Genomic DNA, 23,788 nt, shown 5'->3' on the forward strand with positions numbered 1-23,788 from the left:
TCTGGATCTAGGTCAAATTTTACAGTAGCAAAAACTTGTTTGAGTTGGTTAACGGAAAGAGAATTTCGAGATGAAACTCTAGGCGCTTAAATCGCCTGATTCCGATAAACGAGAGAAAAGATATACCAGAACGAAAATCTGATCAGAAATCGCGATCTGGAATAATCACGGAAAATCCGAGAAAAATAAAACTGACGAACAGTTAAACGAACGGACGTTCGTTAACCGCGACTAACCGACGAACACGTTCGTTAAAACGAACGGATCGCCGAACATTCACTAACTAACTAAACCGAAAAAATAAATAAACCGATCTATTAAAAAAATAAACCTAGGGTTTCAGAAAAAATAAACCGAACGGTTTTTTAAAAAAACCGGCACGGCGGCGGCGGCTTCGGTTATACCTCGGCGAGGTATTCCGGCGGGCGGGACGGGGCTCCGGCGGGGTCTGGACGGGGGCGGCGAGGGGCGGCGGGGTGCGGGCGTCGTCGGGGAGGCGGCGGGCGACGAGGGGCGGCGTCCTGCGGCGGCGGCGGCGGCTTCCCGTGGCGGCGGCGGCTCGGCTCCGGCGTCGGGCTTCGGCTCGGCGTCGGGCTTCGGGGTGGGGAACGGGGTGAGGGAGAGGGGCGGCGGGGTATATATAGGTTGGGGGGTTGCCGTGGGGGAGGGGGCAAGGCGGCGGCGACGTCGTGTCCGATCGGGACACGGGCGGCGGCGGCTAGGTCTCCAGGTGGGAGACGGCTCGGGGTGGGCTGGGCCGCACGGCTGGGCTTCGGCCCAGTCGGGCGCTCGCGATTTTTTTTTAAATAATTTCGCAGAACCTAAAAAAAATCATAAAAAAATAAATAAAAATCCAAAAATGCCAAAACAAATTTTCACCGTCTAATTAAAATAATTAGAACGAGATGAACATTTTCTTGGCCCAAAAATGCAGTTTTGAAAACGTGCAATTTTTCTAATGCAAGTAAAATTGCAAATAAAATCCGAATAAAATCAAATATTTGATTTTAATATTTTTCCTCCAATATTTCAATTATTTTGGAGAAGTCATATTTTCTCCTCTCATATATTTTAATATGAAATATTTTTCGGAGAGAAAAATAATTAAAACCAAAATCCTCGTTTCATTATTTGATAAAAAAATCAAATATGAAAACCGGGAAAAATCCCCAACTCTCTCCGAGGGTCCTTGAGTTGCTTAGGATTTTCGAGGATTTTGACAAAATGCAATAAAATATGCTATGCAATGATGATCTAATGTATAACATTGCAAATTGAAAATTTGGGATGTTACACGTAGCTTCCCTCCAAGGAAGTGAACATCGGCATACATCCTCATCTCCCGGAGTTGCGGTTATTCCTAACCCTAACTCTCTACTTGTGGTTACTTGTCTCTTAGCACTTACTTGTATCATATTGTGCTTGCTTACTTACATACTTGTGCTACTTGTTTATCCTGCTTAGCTCTTAATACTACACTTGCAATTGTTAGGCTCATCTTCATATTCCGCATTATTGCCTAAATTTGCTAAGTAATAATTAAAATTTGTAATTGTACCTACTCACCCCCCCTAGGTCCATCTCGTTCCTTTCACCACCGCTTGTCGTTGTTGACATGTAGAGAAGGTGAGTTTCGGGAGATAATCTGGCAAATCTGTTACCATATGTTAAGGCCTCTCTACTCAATTCATGGCATCCATGGCGAGGTACATGTAATGGAGGGAGGAGAAAGGAGATCGGGAGGAGAAGCTAGGGTTCCAGAGAGGAGAGAGGTCCCCCCCACCCACACACACTTATCCACCCATCCTATATATACCTAAAAGATTCATCCCCACTACCATATTTATCTAAACATGCAAGCTATCCACATCATTATCCATGTCATCTAAAAAAAACAGTTCTCACGTCTACCATGTTAGCAAAACTCAAGAGGAAAAAAAAATAACGCCACTTCCACAACAAACAAATAACAAATAGCTTTCGCGTCCCCTTCCCCTCCCGTAACCGACGAGGAGAGTAAATATAGGACACCACCGCATCCAATTCTCCAAACCTCCCCCATAGTCCAGAGTGACCCGGCGAGACGAGACAACGGTACTGGAGCGATCCAAAATGATCCAGGCACGCCATCCGGTGTGACCCCGGTGAGCCACCCCACGATTCTGATGACTTTGCTCTGACCCCGCTACCTCGCGTCCCCGTCAGCGCCTCCATGTGTGACCTCGGCGAGCCACCCGTGAGCCCCTGCGAGCGATGCCGCTCCGGCGACCCTGGACCCTGGGCCCTGGATACTCTAGCTGTTGTTCTGGGGGAGGCCACTCCCGTGGGTGCCTTGTGATCATCGCAGGTCAACCTAGCCCAGCACGCCATTGCCGGTAGATCGAGACCGGCGGACTCCGCCGGCCCATGCCCCCCACCCAGTCGTCGACCACAGCTCTTGGTGACCCACACGTGCCACCGTCGGTTTTCTCCCTCAACAACACCTGCACTGAAGGTGGGGTCTCTCCTTCCTCTCCATCTCCCCAGATCGGAGTGACTTTTTGAGTTAGCCTGGGTTGCACACTCTGATTCGTGTGTGGTAGGATGATTTATTTAGAAGAGCTCCATTCCATCTCCATCCACTTCCTCCACGGCAGTAAGTCTGGTCACGAGCACTGCGGCAGGCATTTGTGGAGACATGACGGATTCATGTTCATGTCTCCAATCCAGTTGGTTTTGATTGGAAGCACTAGATCGATGGTGAAAGTTTCTCTTCATTTGTTTTCTTTATTGTTCTTGAAGAAATAAACAAGGAGAACAAATGAAACTTACCTTATATATATATATATATATACTAGTTTAGTGCCCGTGCGTTGCCACGGAACAATAAATTTGCACGTCATTCATCATCATTGTTGGTGTTCCAACCTTGCCAGTTGTCTCCCTGTCAACTACAAACACACGATCAACTCTTTGCTCTAACAAGCCCTCTGCCAAAAGCGCTCAACCCATAAAATAGTCGACATACATTCTTATCATTATGTGTAAGAGAAAATGTATCTCCATGTTCTCAATCAAATCTCTTATAGCTTAATGGATATTGGTCACCGTGGAAAATATCCTCACAATGCCACCAAATAATAAATTTAGGCATAGAGATCATGAGCTGTAGGCATAGTTATAAAAATATCTTGTACTCCAGGATGATGTGTCCGGTAAATTTTGAAGGGTTGATTGTCTATAATTTTCTACAAGTAGCACCATCCAAAGGGTGTAGCTAACAAGTCAAAATTATCTAAGTGTAGTAATGCAATGGTTGTCTTTCCCTTGCTGCTTCTGGATAGTATTGTTCGAAGACAAGTTCTCTCTAAAATCCACCAACATAGCCTGACTGACAAGCAAGCAGCAAGCAAGCTTGGTCAATCAAAATCATACAAAAACTTGGTCATTCAAAATTCGACCCTACCCACAACAAGGAAAATAACGGATTCATCGTCTCTTGTTATGACCTAATTTTCCTAGAAAATGATGTCGTAGTAGGTAGTTCCTTGAATATTCTCAATGCTAAAAGCACAAAGATACTACTTCTTACAACAATAACAGAGCAAAATCCAAGGAACGTGCTTCACCTTCAAAGCACTACAACACAGAAGAGCTCCTCAAGATCCTACAAAGGATTAACTGAGGCATGTATCTGAAATAACTTGAGCAGAACAAGCCACGTGTAGTGCTAAGCCATACATTCAACCTCCCGTCAAAAAAAACATCCATACATTCAACCTCTGTGTTTGATATAGAGAAACTCAAAATAAATAGGTACCTTAAAAAACAAATAGAACCAAATTAGGGAGGGGGTTGGGGGGGGGGGGGATAGCAGACCATACCTAAAATTCCACCTATTTTATAAAGATATAATTGAAATTACATGGCGTTCTAGTATCCCACCCTTCATAATTTTTTTCCAGAAGGTATTTGGGTCCAACACAGTGGGATATAAAATTGTTGCTTTTCACATCTGTACCATCAATGATCGATCAACCTATATGGCCAAATTTCATTTTTTTATCAACACTGACTAATTTAACCTGAGATGGAACTAACCCATTGGTACAAACCAGTAAACAAAAAATTTTGTGTCTGGAAACACCCAACTCTTTGTAACAAATAATAAGTGGCAAAAAAATACCCCAGCTAAATTTTCTAGCTGGAGTTCACACAAAAAGAGCAGATGGAACACTGGATCGTCAGATGAATCAATTATGTCGCATTATGTGTTTTCATCTGTACATATCACAAATTAGCAGCCTTAATAATGTAATAGTGAAGAACAAAAGACCGTATACACTCAAGGTTTTGTAGAGTGGGTGAGGCAATTGTAGTACCAAAGAGCACCCAATAGCACTGGTATATTCTGTATCAAGCTGAAAGAAAATGCCTCTTTTTATTAGATGTCTATCAAGTAACTCACACCCTACAAAAGATTCTCTAGATCTGCTGCTTGCGCAAACTACAATGTTTTACCCGCAAATGTGGCTAGGGGTGAAACTGTAATTTAGAAAATTGAAAAAAGCAAAGTATATGATCTGCTACCATACGCATGGATTAAGCTAGATCCTCTTATACCTTTTTCACGTTGCACTGGCTAAGCTAGGCGATGAATTCTCATCTTAAAAGTTCTTCTACAGGTTCATTTCCTTTCTTTTTAGACACTTTTCATCTAGCGGACAATTGACCAAGTGGTTGAATTATCAAAGACATATGCAGCAGTACAGCCAATGTCTTTCAAACTGGTGAGAATGTTACATACCTCACATTCATCACCTGGTAAGGAGCAATGCTGACCGCCAGCATCGTTGACAGTGGAAGCTCTAGCTCATCTGCAATAGACAGACACACATGCATAAGTAACATATATCTGTTCCATCTCTTGTCAAATATCATACTTGATTTTAAGCAGGACGTATGGATCTTCGTTGTTACTCTACCTGGAAAGGGTAAGAACAAACGCACTGCAAGCGCAAGAAAAGCAGTCCACAGCCCATATTCTCTCCTAAAATTTGGAATAGACACCATAGGATAAGTACGCCAAAAGTAAGTATTCTTGTCTCAAAAAGAATAAACATCCAGTAGAAATAGCAAGAAAAGAGGAAAAGGTAATAATTCTTTTGGGCCAAGTGGCAGAACCGTACTTGATCCATGAGATTACACGGCTAGGTGCTCGCAGACCAAACAATGGCACGAGGAAAGATTTGTGTATGCTTGTGCCTTTAGCAAGCAAGAGCACTCTACAATAGGCAAAAGAGTAATAAATAAAATGCTCAAATAATAGTCCAACATTTTATGACAAAACCAAATATGTCACAGAATGGAAGAAACTACATGGCGAATAGCAAGAGCTGAGTTTTCAAAGAATTATTACTACTTTTAGTTATTCAAGATTGCCGGTCCTCAAGAAAGCAATTACAATTTGGAGTCATGGCCTGAATAGCTCCAGTAACTCATCCAAGATCTGAAGCAAGATTACCACCTTGGTGTTGACAAGTTAGTATCGTAACATGAATGCGATCGATAGTAACTTATGATGGACCAGAAGCATAAAGTAACACTACAATTCTGCAGCAAGCTAAGCAAGTCACCAAGTGGTCCAAACGCTGAGTAAATTTCTGCATTCGAGTTATATGACATTCAAACATTTAATACGAAAACCATGCATTGCACTTTCCTGTGATACAGAGTGATGCTACTGAACACAAGGTGTCATGTTCATGTGTAAACAGACTGAATATCTAGCAGCATTCGTCATCGCAGCATATGGTACTGCAAGTACACTGTCTATCTAGTTCTTGTGAAGTGTGTTAATGTTGCTCCTACCTCCTAGAGCTGTGGACATGATGCGTTTATTTTTTTACTTGCTGTGAAAATATCAGCTCATGTTTAATCAAGAACAGACTCCATCTAACAGTTGTTGTATGATGCCCTCTGAGTTCTGAACGAGTAACCATCGACAGGTTGCAGAATCTATGACAGGATCGCGCAACTTACAATCTGACACCAGCAGTTGCGCAATTTACAGCTCTTGCAAGCAAAAGCACGAACAGATTCGGATCCCGGATAGGGCTCATGCGTTTCTGTAGGAGCAAACTGCACCGGAAAAGGTACTTTTAGGTATCGCCAAGGAGATGAGGGGAGGCACTCACGCGGCGGCCGCGACGGAGACCCACTGCGTCGTGGGCGGGCTGAGCTACACCGACGCGTTGCACACGACGGCGCTCCCCCGGCTCCGGCACGGCCGGACCAGCGGCTGCGGCAGAGCGGCGTATCCCCTGCATACACGCACAAAGAGATCACCCGACGGCACGGTGAGTAGACGGAAGGCGGGCGCCGGGGGAACCAGGCGAGGGCGAGCAGCCTCACCTGAGCGCGCCGGTGCGCACGGCGGGGGAAAAGCCCGCATTCCCGGCGGGCCGCGGGCACGGGGCAGGGCGCCGCAGTGGGGATCACGAGGCACGGCGAGATGGACATGGTCTCGGTCCCGTCACGGGCGGGCCCGTCAATGCAGGCGAGGGCAAGGGTTGGGTCGAGGGACTCCCAACCTCGTCAACGCGGCCAACGCCATCATCTATCTGTGGCCTGTGCTTGAGCGCGAGGATGGTGGTGAGCATGATAAATGGCAGCCTGCGTGAGCTTCGTGTACGTCGGTGCGGGGATGTACAGTGAGGAAAAGTGGAGGATAGGCCACGACCATGGGAGGGCGGGCGCTTGGTGGAGGAGGAAGCTCTAGGAGTGGACGGCGGCGAGGAATACGAGGGAGAGCGGCTGCTTCGGGCTGGACGGCTGTGGCGATTTTTTTCAGGAGATAGATGAGATCGGGAGGAGCAAGGAGGTTGGGTGCCGACGGGGGCGTGAGACGTGTGTGCCTGATCGTTGCTTTTTGCATGCCATGCTGTGCGGGTGGCCTGATCGTGGGGGAAGGAGGATCGGACGTCGTGATGGTTCGACCTCCTCGATCTCTCCTCCCATCGCTCGTTTCTCCCATCCCCGCTCGAAAAAAAAGGAAAAAAATAAAAAGCAAACAGACACACGAGGCCACGACCCACGAAAGCACGTCCCACGCACACGCGGCCTCCTCATCTTCCGCCCTCCGTTGCTCCTGATCTCATCTCTCTGCTCGCTCCAATTTTTTTCTCTGACTCCCCCCTCCTCGTCCGCCGCTGCGGTCGCGGTCCTGGCCGTCAGCGGTAGGAGCCAGTCTCATCGAGAAATTCTTCACTCCTCCCTCTTATCTGCACAAATCTTGATCGTGTCCGTCCATGGGCGAGCTTGGCCGCGGCGCAGAAGGAGAGTTCGTAAGCAGCTGTCGTTGGTGTGCGCGTGCGTCCATGGGCGAGCTTGCCTGCTTTGCCAGGGGTGGTCGTACTACAGTCTGCCAATGTACGCCGACGACGTACTGGGCCTAGGCGTGGTGTCGGAGTAAATGGCCACGGGTAGCCTAACCGACTACCCCTGGCTCTTCGGGAAATTTATCAGGCCTTTGGGCCTTCAAGCACTCCAAGCATTTGAGCCGCCTTCCCTGGCCGGCTACCACTAAAGCCGACTCCCGGAAGGCGGCCCAGCCTCACCGACTCCTCCCCAGGACGACTACGGGGTGGCCGACTCCAAGAAGCCGACCAGGAAGGACGCCGACTCCTAGGAGCCGGCCAAGATCACAACCACCCCTCCATAACGGCGACGTGACGGGGTGAGGCCACAGTGCGGCCCATGACCCCCGAAGCCCGAGGCGGGCATGGCTACAGGAGGCCGTACGGGAGGGACGTCTCCCGTGCGGCTCGGCACTGTAGCCACGCTAGCCTCGACGTCATCCACGACCCACTCCTGTATGGCCCAAGGACTGCGGGCCCCTTCAGCCAGAGAGAGACGTGAAGGCGGCCCGGCTTTTTCCTAGTCGGCCAAGAGTATAGCCGGCCTCCAGAAGCCGGCTACTCCCTTCCTCGAAGCAGGAGCCCCATTAAGGAGACAAGACGAGGTGAGGCTACAGTGATAGCCCCCGAGGCGGCCCACTGTAGCCACGCTCACCTCGACAAAGCCCTCATCATCAGAGGCGCGGCTACAGTAAGCAGCCGCCGACAAAACCCTAGGCGGTGGGACCGGCCTGTCGACCAAGTAGCCGGCAGCCGGCGGGACCCACCAGCCGGCGGGACCCACCAGCCGGCGGAGAAGCCGGCGAGCGTAGACACTGACGGCTGGGACCAGTTCCCAGTCGGATTACCATTGTACCCCCGGGGGGTAGGCCTGTATAAACCCCCCGGAGCACCCATGCAAAGGGTTGGCTTCTAGGTTAACACCCACGCATAGCACACACACCATAGATAGAGAGGAGCAAGAGCTAGCCTTGTTCTTCTTCTCCCTTGACCTCAACAGCTCTAGGAGCGATTGTAGCTACCCTTTATCGATCTAGTGATCATGCGGAGACCCCGCAGAGCAGGACTAGGGGTGTTATCTCCTCGGAGAGCCCCGAATCTGGGTAAGATTCGCCGGCGTGCATGTCTTCGCCTCATCCCGTTTCCGGGCATCGGCGACGTTTTATTGGCACCCACAATGATAAGCCATCCCTTGGCATATGTCGCACCAACCACCCGACAGTTGGCGCCCACCGTGGGGCCAGGTGCACCGTCGTCCGGAGACCTGTTCTGGACAGGAACCCTCTTCCTTCCCCGCGAGCGCAGCCAGCCTGCTGCGCCCGATGGCGTTTGCCCCGACACGCTGCAAGGCGTCGACGACGCCTGCGCAGCGAGCCGCCTCGCCGATCTGCTCGGCGAGACTCGCATCTTCGACGAGCCTGCGTCCGATGCTGGCACCGACTACCCCGAGAGCCGCCTCGTCAGCCTCCTCGACCAACTTCACGTCTCCAGCGAGCCCGCTGCGGACATGGAGTCTGTCGGTTCCACCGACCCGATGCTCATCGACTCAGACACCGCGTCGTTCGACGCCTACCCCTCCGACGTGGTGGTCTTCGACGACCCCCTCCCTCGAGCTGACAGCGGCAGCAACGCTGTCACCGAAGTGCTGGTCATCAGCCACGTCTCCAACTCGGGCGAGAACGCCCGCGACGCTCAGCAAGCGGCGATGCACGACCTCTCCGTCCCCATCCCGGCCGACGCCGACGCCGAGACCCTGGAGGCACGCCGCCTTGCCCTCATCGCGGAGGGCAAGAAGATAGCCTCGATGAGACGCCTCACCGAGGCCCACCAGCGCGAAGTCGACCGCGCTGCCTTCGGCACGCCGCCGCCTAGCGGCCCGAGCCGAGCCGGCTTCATCCAGAAGCGCGGCGCAGCCGTTGCTAGCATGCTGGGCGCAGATCGCCCCGTCTACGCCACCCCGCTCGAGAATCTGCGAGCCGCTCAGGCGGCTGCAGAGGAGCTCAATGGGCTGGGAGCCGACGAGCTCCCCTACATGACAAGACGGATCCAGCAGCTGATCGACGCGGCTGCAGAACGGCACGAAGCCGGCGCCCGAGCTGATAGCCATCCCCCGCGCCGGGAGCACGCCGCGACGTCCCGCTCGCCGACTGCGAGCGGCGCGCGCCAGAAAAAAGACAAGGAGCCGGCTGCCAGCCGCAGCCGGACTCGCATTACCATTGAGCGCGACGCGGATGGCCGCCCTCGAGCTGTAGAGCACCAGGGAAACCTGCCTCCTCCCCCGCCTCGAAGAGAAAGACGCCTCACTCCACCGCCTGTCACCCATCCGACTCTTGGCGACCGACTCGGCCGCCGAGAAGGAGTCGGCGAAAACGACGCCCGCCACAGGATCGACCGCCTTGCTCGATCCTTGGCGCTAGAAGAAGAAGACGATGTCGGCCCGCCATGCTTTGGCCCCCGCATCCGCGACGAGCCCTTCCCCAAAGGGTTCTCGCTCCCCAGAGACACACCCAAGTACAACGGCTCGGTGAAGCCGGAAGATTGGCTCATCGACTACTCCACAGCCGTCAGCATCGCCAACGGCAATCGGCGCGTTGCCGTGAAGTACGTCCCCCTGATGCTGCAGGGCACGGCGCGCACATGGCTCAACAGCCTCAAGCCCTACAGCATCAACAGTTGGCTGGACTTCACCGAAGTTTTCGTCCGCAACTTCACCAGCACCTACAAGCGGCCTCCCAAGCCTCGCCAGCTCTCCCTCTGCGTCCAGGGGCCCAACGAGTCGACCCGCGACTACCTCACGCGATGGGCCGAGCTCCGCAACTCCTGCGAGGGAGTGCACGAGGTCCAGGCCATCGAGTACTTCACTGCCGGGTGCCGAGAGGGCACCCTCCTCAAGCACCGACTCCTCTGCGACGAGCCGGCTACCCTCGACGAGCTACTAGTCACCGCTGACAAGTACGCCACTGCCGACTCCTCCATGAAGACCGAGCTCCGAGTAGACGCCTCGGGGAAAGTAATTGCTCCGGCTCCCAAGACGCCGGCTGGCGACCCTAACCGGCGCCCCTACCAGAACGACCACAAGCGCAAGGGCCCCATGCCGACTTCCTCCATTCGGCAAGTAGCCACGATTGAAGACGAGCAGCCCGAAGAGCGGCCCGCTCCCAAGAAGAAGGGTGGCCGGCCGCCCTGGCAGCCGTCTTTCTCCTACGAACAAGCACTCGATGCTCCCTGCAAGTTCCACAGCGGCGCAAAGCCGTCCAACCATACAACACGGAAATGCCACTGGCTCACCCGCATCACCAAGGGCGAAGGGATGGTGCCGCCTCCACCTCCCGGCCCGCCGCCTCCACCTCCCCAGCAGCCGGCGGCCCGGCCAGCAGTCGGTGCCATCCAAGACGAGTTCCCCGAAGCGCACGACGCCTACGTCGTCTTCACCAGCCAAGTCGACGACAAGCGCAGCCGACGCCGGCAGCACCAAGAAGTAAACGCGGTCGCCTCTAGCACCGCCGAGTTCATGCACTGGTCGAAAAAGCCCATCAGCTGGAGCCAGGCCGACCACCCAGAGGTGATGCCTTTGCCTGGCTCCTACGCTATGGTCTTGGACGTCACCCTTGCGACGGAGAGGCGAGCTGCCAGATTTTCCCGCGTCCTGATAGACGGCGGAAGCAGTATCAACATACTGTATCGCGATACCATGGACAAGCTGAACATCAAAGCAAAGCAGCTCATGCCGAGCCGCACCGTCTTCCATGGTATCGTACCCGGCCTATCTTGCTCTCCAATCGGCAATCAAGATGGATGTTCTCTTCGGAGACAAAGATCACTTTCGCCGGGAAGCAATATGGTTCGAGGTGGTGGATTTGGAGAGCCCCTATCATGCACTACTTGGCCGACCTGCCTTGGCCAAGTTCATGGTTCTGCCCCACTACGCCTACCTGAAGATGAAGATGCCGAGCTCGAAGGGGATCATCACGGTAGCCGACGACTACAAGAAGTCCATCGAGTGTGCCATGGCCAGCAGCCGGCTGGCCGAGTCCCTCGTGGTGGCCGAAGAGAAGAAGATGTTGGAGCGGGTTGTGGCCATGGCCGGCAAGCAGCCGGCCTTGTCCCCCAACCCCAAGGATTGTGATGCGCAGGGCTCCTTCCAGCCTGCAAAAGAGACGAAGAAGATACCCCTAGACCCGGAGCACCCGGAGAGGTTCGCCGTGATTGGGGCGAACTTGGACAGTAAATAGGAAGGCGAGCTCGTCGACTTCCTCCGTGAGAATCGAGACATCTTTGCATGGTCCCCAAAGGACATGCCGGGTGTCCCGAAGGATTTCGCCGAGCACAAATTACATGTCCGAGCTGATGCGAAGCCGGTCAAGCAACCCCTCCGCCGACTATCAGAAGAGAAGCAAAGAATCGTGGGACAAGAGATAGCCCGGCTCCTTGCAGCCGGCTTCATCATGGAAGTGTTCTTTCCAGAATGGCTTGCCAATCCAGTTCTGGTTTTGAAGAAGAATAACAAATGGCGCATGTGTATAGACTACACAAGTTTGAACAAGGCCTGCCCAAAGGATCCGTTTGCTTTGCCACGGATTGACCAAGTGATAGACTCCACAGCCGGATGCGAGCTGTTAAGTTTTTTGGATGCATACTCAGGGTATCATCAGATCAAGTTGGACCCGGCTGACCGCCTGAAGACTGCCTTCATCACACCCTTTGAAGCTTTCTGCTACCTGACAATGACATTCGGCTTGAGAAATGCCGGTGCCACTTTTCAGCGTTGCATGCAGAAATGTCTCTTGAAACAACTCGGCAGAAATGCCCACGTCTACGTAGACGACATTGTGGTGAAGACAGAGAAGCGCGGTACCTTGCTGGAAGACCTGAAGGAAACATTTGCCAACTTGCGCCGATTCCAGATCAAGTTCAACCCCGAGAAGTGCGTGTTCGGAGTGCCAGCCGGCCAGCTGCTAGGCTTCTTGGTCTCCGAACGCGGCATTGAGTGCAACCCTGTCAAGATCAAGGCCATCGAGAGGATGGAGATCCCCACCAAGCTGCGAGATGTGCAGAAGTTCACTGGCTGCTTAGCCTCCCTGAACCGTTTTATCAGCCGACTAGGAGAGAAGGCTCTCCCCCTGTACCGACTCATGAAGAAGTCCACTCACTTTGAGTGGAATGATCAAGCCGACCAAGCCTTCCATGAGTTGAAGAAAATGTTGACCACTCCGCCTGTCCTGGCTGCGCCGACTGAGAAGGAGCCCATGCTTCTCTACATCGCCGCGACAAGCCGAGTCGTCAGCACTGTTGTTGTGGTCCAGCGCCCGGAGGAAGGCCGAGCCCAGCTAGTCCAGAGGCCGGTCTACTATCTCAGCGAAGTACTGTCCGGCTCAAAGCAAAACTACCCGCACTACCAGAAGATGTGCTATGGGGTGTACTTCGCTGCCAAGAAATTGAAGCCCTACTTCCAAGAGCACCCCATCACGGTCGTGTGCACTGCCCCGCTCGCCGAGATCATAGGCAGCCGGGATGCATCCGGCCGGGTGGCCAAATGGGCCATTGCCTTGGCGCCCTACACGATTTTCTATCAACCCCGCACCGCCATCAAGTCGCAAGCATTGGCCGACTTCCTCGTCGACTGGGCCGAGACCCAGTACTTACCGCCGGCTCCCGACTCTACCCATTGGCGGATGCACTTTGACGGGTCCAAGATGCGCACCGGCTTGGGAGCCGGCATCGTCCTCACCTCTCTCAAAGGCGACAAGCTCAAGTACACGCTGCAGATCCACTTCGCCGCCTCCAACAACGTGGCCGAGTACGAGGCGCTCGTACATGGGCTCCGGCTAGCCAAAGAACTCGGCATACACCGGATCCTGTGCTACGGCGACTCAGACTTGGTGGTCCAGCAATCATCTGGCGACTGGGACGCCAAGGACGCGAACATGGCGAGCTACCGTTTCCTCGTCCAGCAGATGAGCGGATACTTCGAAGGGTGCGAGTTCCTTCATGTGCCAAGGGCCGACAACGACCAAGCAGATGCCCTAGCACGGATCGGCTCCACCCGACAAGCCATACCGACTGGCGTCTCCCTCCAGCGCCTCCTCAAGCCGTCCATCAAGCCGTGTCCAGAGTCGGATTCCATCTTCGTACCGCCTGCGCCAGAAACAGCCGGATCCGGCTCAAGAAATCCCGCAGGCGGCACGGGGACTTCGACGACTGCCCCGGGGACTGACGTAGTCGCACCCGGCCCAGGGATTTCAGAACCCGGCCCGGGGACTGCAGCAGTCGGCCCGGGGACTGCAACGACACAAGAAGCGGTGGCCGACTCCAATGCAACACCCAACCCACCCACCCGAGTCATGGTGGCCACATTAACAGCAGAAGAAGTCATAGCTCCCTCATGGGCCCAACCCATCCTCAAGTTCCTAGTCAGCAGAGAGCTGCCGGCTGATGAGATCGCAGCAAGACTAGTGCAACGACGAGCTGCAGCATACACAATAATCAACATGGAGCTCGTGAAGCGCAGCGTCATTGGAGTCTTCCAGCGTTGCGTCGAGCCAGAAAAAGGAGTGGCAATCCTCAAAGACATCCACCAAGGCGAATGCGGCCATCACGCTGCCTCAAGATCCCTCGTGGCCAAGGCTTTCCGCCATGGGTTCTTCTGGCCGACTGCCTTGGAGGATGCTAAAGAAATAGTCAAGAGCTGCAGAGGATGTCAAGTCTTCAGTTCCAAACAACACCTGCCGGCTTCTGCCCTCAAGACCATTCCCCTCACTTGGCCTTTTGCCGTCTGGGGACTGGACATGGTGGGCCCTTTCAAGACAGCCCGCGGTGGCATGACACATCTACTCGTTGCGGTGGACAAGTTCACAAAGTGGATCGAAGCCAAGCCAATTAAGAAGCTGAACGGGCCGACTGCAGTGACATTCATCACTGACATCACTACCCGGTACGGCGTGCCGCACAGCATCATCACCGACAACGGCACGAACTTCGCCAAAGGCGCACTGGCACGTTTCTGCGCTACGCAAGCCATCCGACTGGACTTAGCGTCCGTTGCCCACCCGCAGTCAAACGGTCAGGTCGAGCGAGCAAATGGACTTATCCTCTCCGGCATCAAGCCCCGACTGGTTGTACCACTGGAGCGATCGGCCGGCTGCTGGCTCGAAGAGCTGCCGGCTGTCCTCTGGAGTCTGCGCACTACACCCAACAAGTCAACCGGCTTCACTCCATTCTTCCTTGTGTACGGTGCCGAGGCTGTCATCCCAACAGACATCGAGTTCGACTCGCCTCGGATCACCATGTACACGGAGGAGGAAGCCAAAGAAGCAAGAGAAGACGGCATCGACCTACTAGAAGAAGGCCGGCTGTTAGCCCTCAGCCTGTCCGCCATCTACCAACAAGGTCTGCGCCACTACTACAACCGCAAGGTCAAGCCAAGATCCTTCCAAGAGGGCGACCTTGTGCTCCGGCTGATCTAGCGAACAGCCGGCCAGCACAAGCTCTCGGCCCCTTGGGAAGGCCCTTTCGTCGTCAGCAAGGCACTCGGCAACGACTCCTACTACTTGATCGACGCGCAAAAACCAAGAGCACGCAAGAGAGACGACTCCGGCAAGGAGTCGGAGCGACCATGGAACGCAAACCTCCTAAGACGATTTTACAGCTGAAAAGCAGTATGTATCACGCTACCCCTCTTTGTATTAAGTACAAACCAACAGGCCCCCCGAACAGTACTCGGGGACTGCCTTTTATTTATCTATGAATGACGAGTGTCATATCCACGAATGTATTATTACATTTCGCATTCTTGTCCGGCACCGGGTCCGACTAGTTGGCCCGGGGACTGGCCGCCTTGAGCTATATTCAAAGTTCTTCCCGAAGTCAGCAAAGTAGTGCGCCGGCTCCCAAGTCCTCTCTTGTTGAAAGTCGCAGCTCAAAGAACTGACTGTCCGACTAGCAAGAGAGAAGACAGAAAGGACGCCCACACGAAAAACGGCTAAGGAACAACTAACCTATATAGCAAAGAGACGGCCTCCAAATATGCCTGCCGGCTGTCAAAGCAGCCGGCTGGCCGGCTTCCTAAAAAACTTAGCTTAAGTCCGGCAGAGCTAAAAGTACTTCCCCCTCCCCAATCGGCCAGGCACTCCCCGACCACAGACTGCAGAGCAACTGTTTGACTGGGGAGGCGGCAACCAAGGGAGGGCGGCAAAGGAAAAAAGCAGAAGGACAAAAAGCGAAAGTACAAGGAAAGACCGATTGCATAACTTATATACATAAAGCCGCCCACAGGCCGGCAACAGACTCGAGTTTGAACACACCCAGTGGGTGGAATTGTGCAGACTTAACCAAATATTGTTCAAAAGCAACAAGACAGGAAAATGAAAGAAAGAAGACTAGGGCGTGACATAAAGGCCGAGCTGGTCGGTGAAGGCGACCTCGCCGGCTGAAGGAGTGGCCGCCTAGCTGGTCCCGGCTTGATCACCTCCTGTGGCAGGAGACGCACTCGCACGCGACGTAGTGCTGGAGGCGCGGTCAGGCTGGCCGGCTACTCCGCCAGCCGGCTCGGCGTCTTCACCTTCCTCCTCCTCCTCTTCGCCCTCGTTGCTGGAGTCGATCTCCTCCGCCGAGTCCAGCCCGAACCAATCTTCCGGCTGGGCGACTCCATTGTCGTCCACCTCGGGGGCGAAGACGTTGGTGTCGGTGTAGTCGGTGATCGCTGAAGCCCGCCGAATGATGGCCGGCCGCGCCGGCTCCAGCTCCGTGTCGGCTTGCTGCCGCCAGGTAGCCAGCTGGTCCAGGTTCAGGCCGGGATACCAGGCCTTGACGAACTCCAGCGCCTGCCTGGCGCCGGAGCGAGCCGCTGACGCCTTCCAAGCCTCGAAGCGGCCGACTGCCACCTCCAGCCAGTCGGCGGTCCGACTGGGGGTGCGAGGGACCACTTGGCCGGGCCAGAGGGCGGCCAAGACCTGCGACCCCGCGCGCTGAAGCCGGCGAAGCAGCCTGTGAGCCGGCTGGATGCGAGCCTGGATCGCCAGGAGCTGTTCCTCCAGCGAACGGCCGGCGGTTGGCGAGATCTCGAAGCCGGCTTGTCTCTTCGCCTGGCGACGGGCTTTGATGGCCTGGTTGGCGGCAGTTGAATAGCCGGGGAAGTACTCTACGCGAAGAAGAAAAGAAAAGAAGAACACCAAAATCAGAAAAACAAGTCAAAGTGGCAGATGGCAAGAAAGGACAAAGGGGTAGACGACTTACCGTCAACCAGATCCTCGATCTGGCCATAGCCGGAGACCAGAGTCTGCCTGGCCTCTGCCCAGCCGGCCGCCTCCGTCTCAAACTCAGCCTGGAGGGTGGCTTCGCGATCCTGCGCAGCCTTCAGCGCCGCCTTGTGGCCTTCCTCCTGGTCGGCCAGCTTCTTGACCAGGCGGTCGCGCTCCTGCACCAAGGCGGCGAGCTCCGCGTCCTTGGCACGAAGAGTAGTCTGGGACTCCCCCAGCTGTGCCCTCAGACTGGCGTTGGCCGCTGCAGAGATAGAAGAAGAAGAAGAAGAACAATGAGAAATCATCAAGGAAGATCCGAGCCGACTGCTCAGCAGTCGGCCCGAATCTCGGGACTACACCCAGTGGGTGCGCTGACGCGCCCCCACATGAGATAAAGATCAAGTCACATACCTCGGCTCTCAGTAAGATCGGCGGTCTTCTGAGTCAGCTCCCGAGCTTGGGAGTTGAAGGCGGCCGCTCGGAAGTTGTGGTAGTCCTGCAAGACGGACAGAAGACCGAAGTGAGAACAAAAGCAGCAAAGACAAAATCTCCAAGAAGTTCCAAGCCGCCTGCTCAGCAGCCGACTCGGAACTCGGGGACTACACCCAGTGGGTGCGCTGACGCGCCCCCACGAGAGAAATCAAGATCAAGAAAGAACAAGATAGGAATGCTAGCCCGGATGGCTGCCCGCGTTGCGAGGAATTCGTCGGTGAACTTCCTCAGCGCCGCGGCTTGGCTTTGGAGCCGGGTCCGGACGTCTTGTGCAGCGACGTTCACCACGGCTGTTCCTCCGCCCGGCGTCCACCCCGAGGTAGCGCTGGCCGCCTCCGTGTCTCGGGCCGACGAGCTGGAGCCCACGGCCGGCTGTGGCTCCGACGCAGCCTTCTGCGGCTCCGACGCGGCCTTCCCTGCACGCCGGCTTGGCGGAACCCGGACCGCCACCTCAGCTCCCGCGGCCGGCTCACCCTCCGCCGACTGTGCGGGCGCAGGCTCAGGCTGGCTGCCTTGGGCCGCCCTAGTCGGAGGAGTCGGTCCCGGCGCCTCCCCCAAGATGATGACGTCGTCGCCGCTTCCTCCCAGCCCCGGCTAGGAACCGCTGGCTCCCCCTGGCGAGGGATCCACGTCCCCTGGCGCCATGGTGCGCAGGGGGGTGACCATCAAAGCCTCCCCTGCCGCCGCCTCGGCCTCGGCCTCTGCCTGGGCCTTGGCTGCGGCCTCGGCGAGCGCCTTCGCCGCCTCCTCCTCCCGAGCTGCCTGGGCGGCGGTTGCCCTCCGTGCCTCCGCCTCCCGTGCTTCCCGCTCCTCCCGCACCTCCCGCGCGTTCCTTTCCGTCGCCTCCAGGAGGGCGGCGCGGGGATCTACACGGCGGGTGGTGCTCCCAGAGCCCCCTGGCGACTCGACGACGGAGCCGGCAGCCGCTCGCTCAAGTGACAGCGGAGCTCTGACCGTTGAAAAAGAAGACGAAGGTTCAAGAACCACCCAAGAAAAGAAAGAAGGAGAGTACATAGGAAGAGAGAACTTACGCCGACACAGTCTGCGGCTGCTTCACCACTTTGTGAAAGCGAGCCGCCTTCGCGGCCGCCTCTTCCCGCCTGGTGGCTGCCGCCCCACCCCTGGGCTTCTTCGTTCGGCTGCCGAACATGCCCTAGGCGGCGCGACGTTTCTGGCCTCTACCCCGAGCAGGCTGCGCGCCGGAGGAGCCCGCGCCGCGTCCGGATGCCGGCTGGCGGTGCGGGACCGCTTCGGCTTCGTCCTCGTCCGGCCAGTCGTCGAAGGTAGCGGTGAACCCGGAGCCGCCTGCTTCGCCGCCGGCTTGGCCACCCGCCGGCTCGACGGCATCCTTCATATGGACCGCCCCCAGGTCAGGGTCCTCTTGGTCGTGTTCGGTCCGGTCGGGGACGAAGCGGCGCTCCACGTCTGTCCCGCCGGCCGGCCAAAGCAGAGGACTCTGTCAAAAGAGCAAGCCGACTGAGTTAGAGTCGGCCCAGAGGAACTCGGCGACAAAGCTGAGAGAGAGAGAGAAAAAGAGATGAGGGGAGCGTACCGTCGGCGGAGGATTGGCACGGCTATATGGCTCCTTGCCGAATTGCCAGTCTTCGGAAAGTTGGCAGTTGGCGAGGTAATTCACCATGTCGGCGGCGTCGTGCTGCGGCATCTCCTTGGTGCACATTCGGCTCGGATCGAGCTGGCCGCTCATCTGACAGATTAGATGAGGCCGGCTCTGGAGCGGAAGGACCCGGCGCGTGACGAACGCGGCCAGGAGGTCGGGCCCCGTCAGGCCCTCCGACTGGACCATCACCCGCAGTCGGGCGATGGCGGCGTTTCCTGCCTGCGACAGCGTCACGGCCCGGAAGGACCACTGGGGCAGCCTGCCCGCCGGTGGGCCGGCTACGTAGGCCGGCAAGTTGAGGTAGTCGCCCCGGGGAGCGATGCTCCGCACGTAGAAGTATGACTTCTGCCACTTCTTCACCGATTGGATCAGCGTGATGATGGGGAAGGGGTTGTCGGCGCCTGATCTCCGCGGCGCGATGAAGGCGCCGGTCTGAGCCGGCACGCCCCGCACGCGCGTGCCCAGCTTCGACTGGAAGAACTCCCCCCAGAGCTCGAGGGTGGGGAGGACGCCAAGATAGCCCTCGCACAGGGTGACGAAGGCCGACAGCAGCACCACCGCGTTGGGGGTGAGGTGGTGCGGCTGGAGCTGATAGAATTCCAGCCAGGAGCGGAAGAAGGCGCTCACTGGTAGGCCGAAGCCGCGCAGGAAGTGCGAGCGGAAGACCACCCGCTCGCCCTCCCGCGGCGCCGGCCTGATTTCCTTCTCCGGCGCGAGGCGGACCTCCACTTTGTCCGCGCTGGGCAGACGCCGGGTGTCGCGGAGGAAGTCGATGTGGTCGTTATGGACGATGGAGCCGTCCCAATCCCCGCCAAGCTGCTCTACGTGGGGAGGCATAGCGGAAGCTAGCACGGCGGCGGAGGAGCGTGCGGAGGAAGAGCGCGGCGGCGAGGCGCTGTCGCGAGAACGAGCAAGGCAAGAAGACGGTGGAAGTAGGAGGAGCGTGCGAGGGCCTGCCGCCCTCCACCTCCCCCTACTTATAGCCTCACGCGGCCGAAGAGGCCGGACGTGGGGGGCAGACGTGGGATTAACTGCGCCCACTCCCCCCACGTCTCGCGTTTATTACGCATAAGTGCGAGCCGAAACTGCCGCACGGAACGTGCGGGCGGTTTCGGGATACAAAGGATCCGCGCCTGGGCCGGGGCGCGGACGTGGCGGGCCCCCTCCCTGCGGCGACGTCCCGTCACGCGCGTGGGCTGGCAGGCTTTCCGGCCACGTGGCACGCCAACGGCCCGAGGCCGGCCCGCGGCCCGGTGCACGTGCCAGCGGGTTCCCGCTCCCCGACTCCAGAAGAATTCGACTAAGGCGGCGCGCCTGACCAAGGCCGGCTCCCAGCTGCCGGCTTGTCACGATAGGAAGCTGATCGAGCTTCTTGAACCCCACTCCACCTCGAAGCCCAATCAGCTTCAGGGACTACTGTCGGAGTAAATGGCCACGGGTAGCCTAACCGACTACCCCTGGCTCTTCGGGAAATTTATCAGGCCTTTGGGCCTTCAAGCACTCCAAGCATTTGAGCCGCCTTCCCTGGCCGGCTACCACTAAAGCCGACTCCCGGAAGGCGGCCCAGCCTCACCAACTCCTCCCCAGGACGACTACGGGGTGGCCGACTCCAAGAAGCCGACCAGGAAGGACGCCGACTCCTAGGAGCCGGCCAAGATCACAACCACCCCTCCATAACGGCGACGTGACGGGGTGAGGCCACAGTGCGGCCCATGACCCCCGAAGCCCGAGGCGGGCATGGCTACAGGAGGCCGTACGGGAGGGACGTCTCCCGTGCGGCTCGGCACTGTAGCCACGCTAGCCTCGACGTCATCCACGACCCACTCCTGTATGGCCCAAGGACTGCGGGCCCCTTCAGCTAGAGAGAGGCGTGAAGGCGGCCCGGCTTTTTCCTAGTCGGCCAAGAGTATAGCCGGCTTCCAGAAGCCGACTACTCCCTTCCTCGAAGCAGGAGCCCCATTAAGGAGACAAGACGAGGTGAGGCTACAGTGATAGCCCCTGAGGCGGCCCACTGTAGCCACGCTCACCTCGACAAAAGCCCTCATCATCAGAGGCGCGGCTACAGTAAGCAGCCACCGACAAAACCCTAGGCGGTGGGACCGGCCTGTCGACCAAGTAGCCGGCAGCCGGCGGGACCCACCAGCCGGCGGGACCCACCAGCCGGCGGAGAAGCCGGCGAGCGTAGACACTGACGGCTGGGACCAGTTCCCAGTCGGATTACCATTGTACCCCCGGGGGGTAGGCCTGTATAAACCCCCTGGAGCACCCATGCAAAGGGTTGGCTTCTAGGTTAACACCCACGCATAGCACACACACCATAGATAGAGAGGAGCAAGAGCTAGCCTTGTTCTTCTTCTCCCTTGACCTCAACAGCTCTAGGAGCGATTGTAGCTACCCTTTATCGATCTAGTGATCATGCGGAGACCCCGCAGAGCAGGACTAGGGGTGTTATCTCCTCGGAGAGCCCCGAACCTGAGTAAGATTCGCCGGCGTGCATGTCTTCGCCTCATCCCGTTTCCGGGCACCTGCGACGTTTTATTGGCACCCACAATGATAAGCCATCCCTTGGCATATGTCACACCAACCACCCGACACGTGGTGTGCAAGTGCAGGTCGATTTTGGTCGTCCCGTATGACTTTGCCATGGCGGATCCGCTGGCCGCCGGGAACGCCACCGACGGGGACGCCGTGAGGGCGGGTTTCTCGGTGCGACGGAAGTCTGACGCCGGCTGGTGCAGCGAGTGGAGGCCTCCGGAGGCTTCTGCTCCGACGCTAAGGCTAGCAGGTCGTGTCCTACTCTTTCGTCATGTTCAGGTAACCAATAGTTGATCTGGTAATTTGTTGGTCAACGTTGTTTGATTGATCTACACAACCTTGAGATGTGCGACAGGCGGGACAAGCGCGAGCGGCCGTGGGACATGGACTCAAGCCAACACAGGTTTATGGCGGAGCAGCTCACCTGCTGGTCTCCACTTCGTAGTCGGCAGCAGCTGCCTCACCAATTGATGTAGATCATTTTTTACACACAGACCTCAATAAAAGTTGGGGATCAAGAAATTGATCGCTTCGAAGTACTGAGCATGCCTATTCTTTCTTATGCATGAGGGTATGAAACATGTTTTTGTTGTCAATTCTTGCAGCACAGGGGATTTTTGGTGGTCAAGTGGTCAACCCATCAGCCAATGCCGTCAAGATCTTCATTGGGTGTGCTTGTGCTTTTTTTGGAAGATGCCACGCAATAGCGCTGCTTCAGTATATTAAGGGAAGATTTACAAAATCTGAACATGTATAATTACACTCAATCTATGCATGTTTGCCCAGATTTGAATAACTTTGAGTTTGAGTTTGTGACCATCGCACTTGGTATCTTTTCTAATGTATTTTCTTGTTTTGCTAGGTCAAGTAGTTCCTGTGAAATGACTTTGGGAATGGGGTGGTTCACCGGGATAATTAGTGGTAGCACCTCATGCTGACAGGGAGTGCACGATCGAGGTATGTATTTTCAGCTTGTTAGTCAGGATGAAGTGGAATACATCATAATATTTCTCTGCATGAACTGTCACGGACATATCACCACATCCACTTAATCGAGTTTATCCATGTTCAGTTCCTTAGATTGCCTACCTGTGTTCGGATTTACCATGTGTTATTTGACTGGAAAAATTGCATTGTTAATCGCTTCAGTGAACAAGTGAAAATGTAGGTTGTATCCCTCTTTAGTTTGTTAACAATCTGTTCATGGAGTCACTACTCCATCATCACATAAGACACATATGTTAAGGTCAAGAATTTGTCATCTATACTTCTGATCCCTTTTTAGTTATGCTAAACTTGAGAAAGTGAATTATAGGAACAAGTGAATAAATTGTCAGCCTATTATATGTGGGAAGAGGCCTTTTGGAACAAGTGAATTATTTGAAAATTAAAATCTTCAACTTTGTTAAAAATGAAGTTACTCTCAAACTACAATTCTATGCAAGCACTGATCTTTAAATTGAAGGTGATTATTCTTTTTAAGAAGGGAGAACGATTCACTTTGGTGTACATGATCCTATGGTCTTTTTTATTGATTGCTATGGCTGTTCCTATTTCTCTATTATTAAAGGAGAATCGAATGTCGTGATGGTTCAACCTGGTTGGACCCTCCCCTCCTCTGGCCATCGATACATCTTCCCACGCACTTCCCTCATCGATTTTTTTATCCCTCCGAAAACCAGGGGCAAGTAACCCGGTTCAATCAACCCCTCCCCACCTCGTACGGTTCCGCACGACTGAAAAATTCCACGCACGAACAAAATCGCTTGAAAAAGCCCACGTTCATAACCATCGCCTGAAAACGATCCCACATCCTCCACCCCTCTCCCAAACCCAAACTACCCCGGCGTCCTCCTCCCCCACCGCAGTGAAGGGTTCGTCGCCCCGTCCGCCCCTCCTCCAGATGCAGTAGTCGTAGCTAGACCGGCGTCATACAATCCCACCCCCAGCAGCCGCCGGGGTGGGGCGCGATCCCGCCGCCCCTGTAGCCGAACCAGCAAACGCAGCCCCTGCCGAAGATGTGCGGGCCAGCCGCTGCCACCCAGTCGACCGCGCATGGGCAGGCGTGTGGCGGCAGCCCCGGCACAGCAGCCTGGCCTGGATATCCCCAGTGATGCCTCCTGTCCCCAATTCTAGGAGAGACAGTGGAGCGCGGTGCTGCTGCGGACGAAGGAGATTCTAGATCGGCAGGTTGCGAGCAGAAGCCATAGACACCAAAAAGATGCTATGATAAGTGCACCAGAAAGTTCTGTCGATTGATATCCCCCCCTCTATTCCTCTCTGGATTTTAGTCTCTTGTTTTTTTTAATCTATTCTAGCTGGTGTTCTTACGGAAGGAAGACCAACGAGAGCAAAAATATGATAGCCAGAAGCACGCTGGTGAGGAGCCCTTGTTTTTCGGTGCTAATCCCTCATGTTCATCTTGAATAATACAGTTTCCTTGTCATGTTTCTTTCAGCTGCCTTAAGATAATTAATGTTGGTTATTTTGTTCCATGAACCTGCTCTTGA

At 55.4% G+C, this 23,788-nt stretch overlaps 1 pseudogene; it reads right to left on the reverse strand.

Moving 5' to 3' along the window:
* Positions 1-4,509: 4,509 nt before the first annotated feature.
* LOC109756006 (cold-regulated 413 inner membrane protein 1, chloroplastic-like) lies at positions 4,510-6,501 on the reverse strand (annotated as a pseudogene).
* Between the last annotated feature and the right edge of the window lie 17,287 nt (positions 6,502-23,788).

Source organism: Aegilops tauschii, chromosome 1, assembly GCF_002575655.3.
Source record: "Aegilops tauschii subsp. strangulata cultivar AL8/78 chromosome 1, Aet v6.0, whole genome shotgun sequence".
NCBI classification, from domain to species: domain Eukaryota; kingdom Viridiplantae; phylum Streptophyta; class Magnoliopsida; order Poales; family Poaceae; genus Aegilops; species Aegilops tauschii.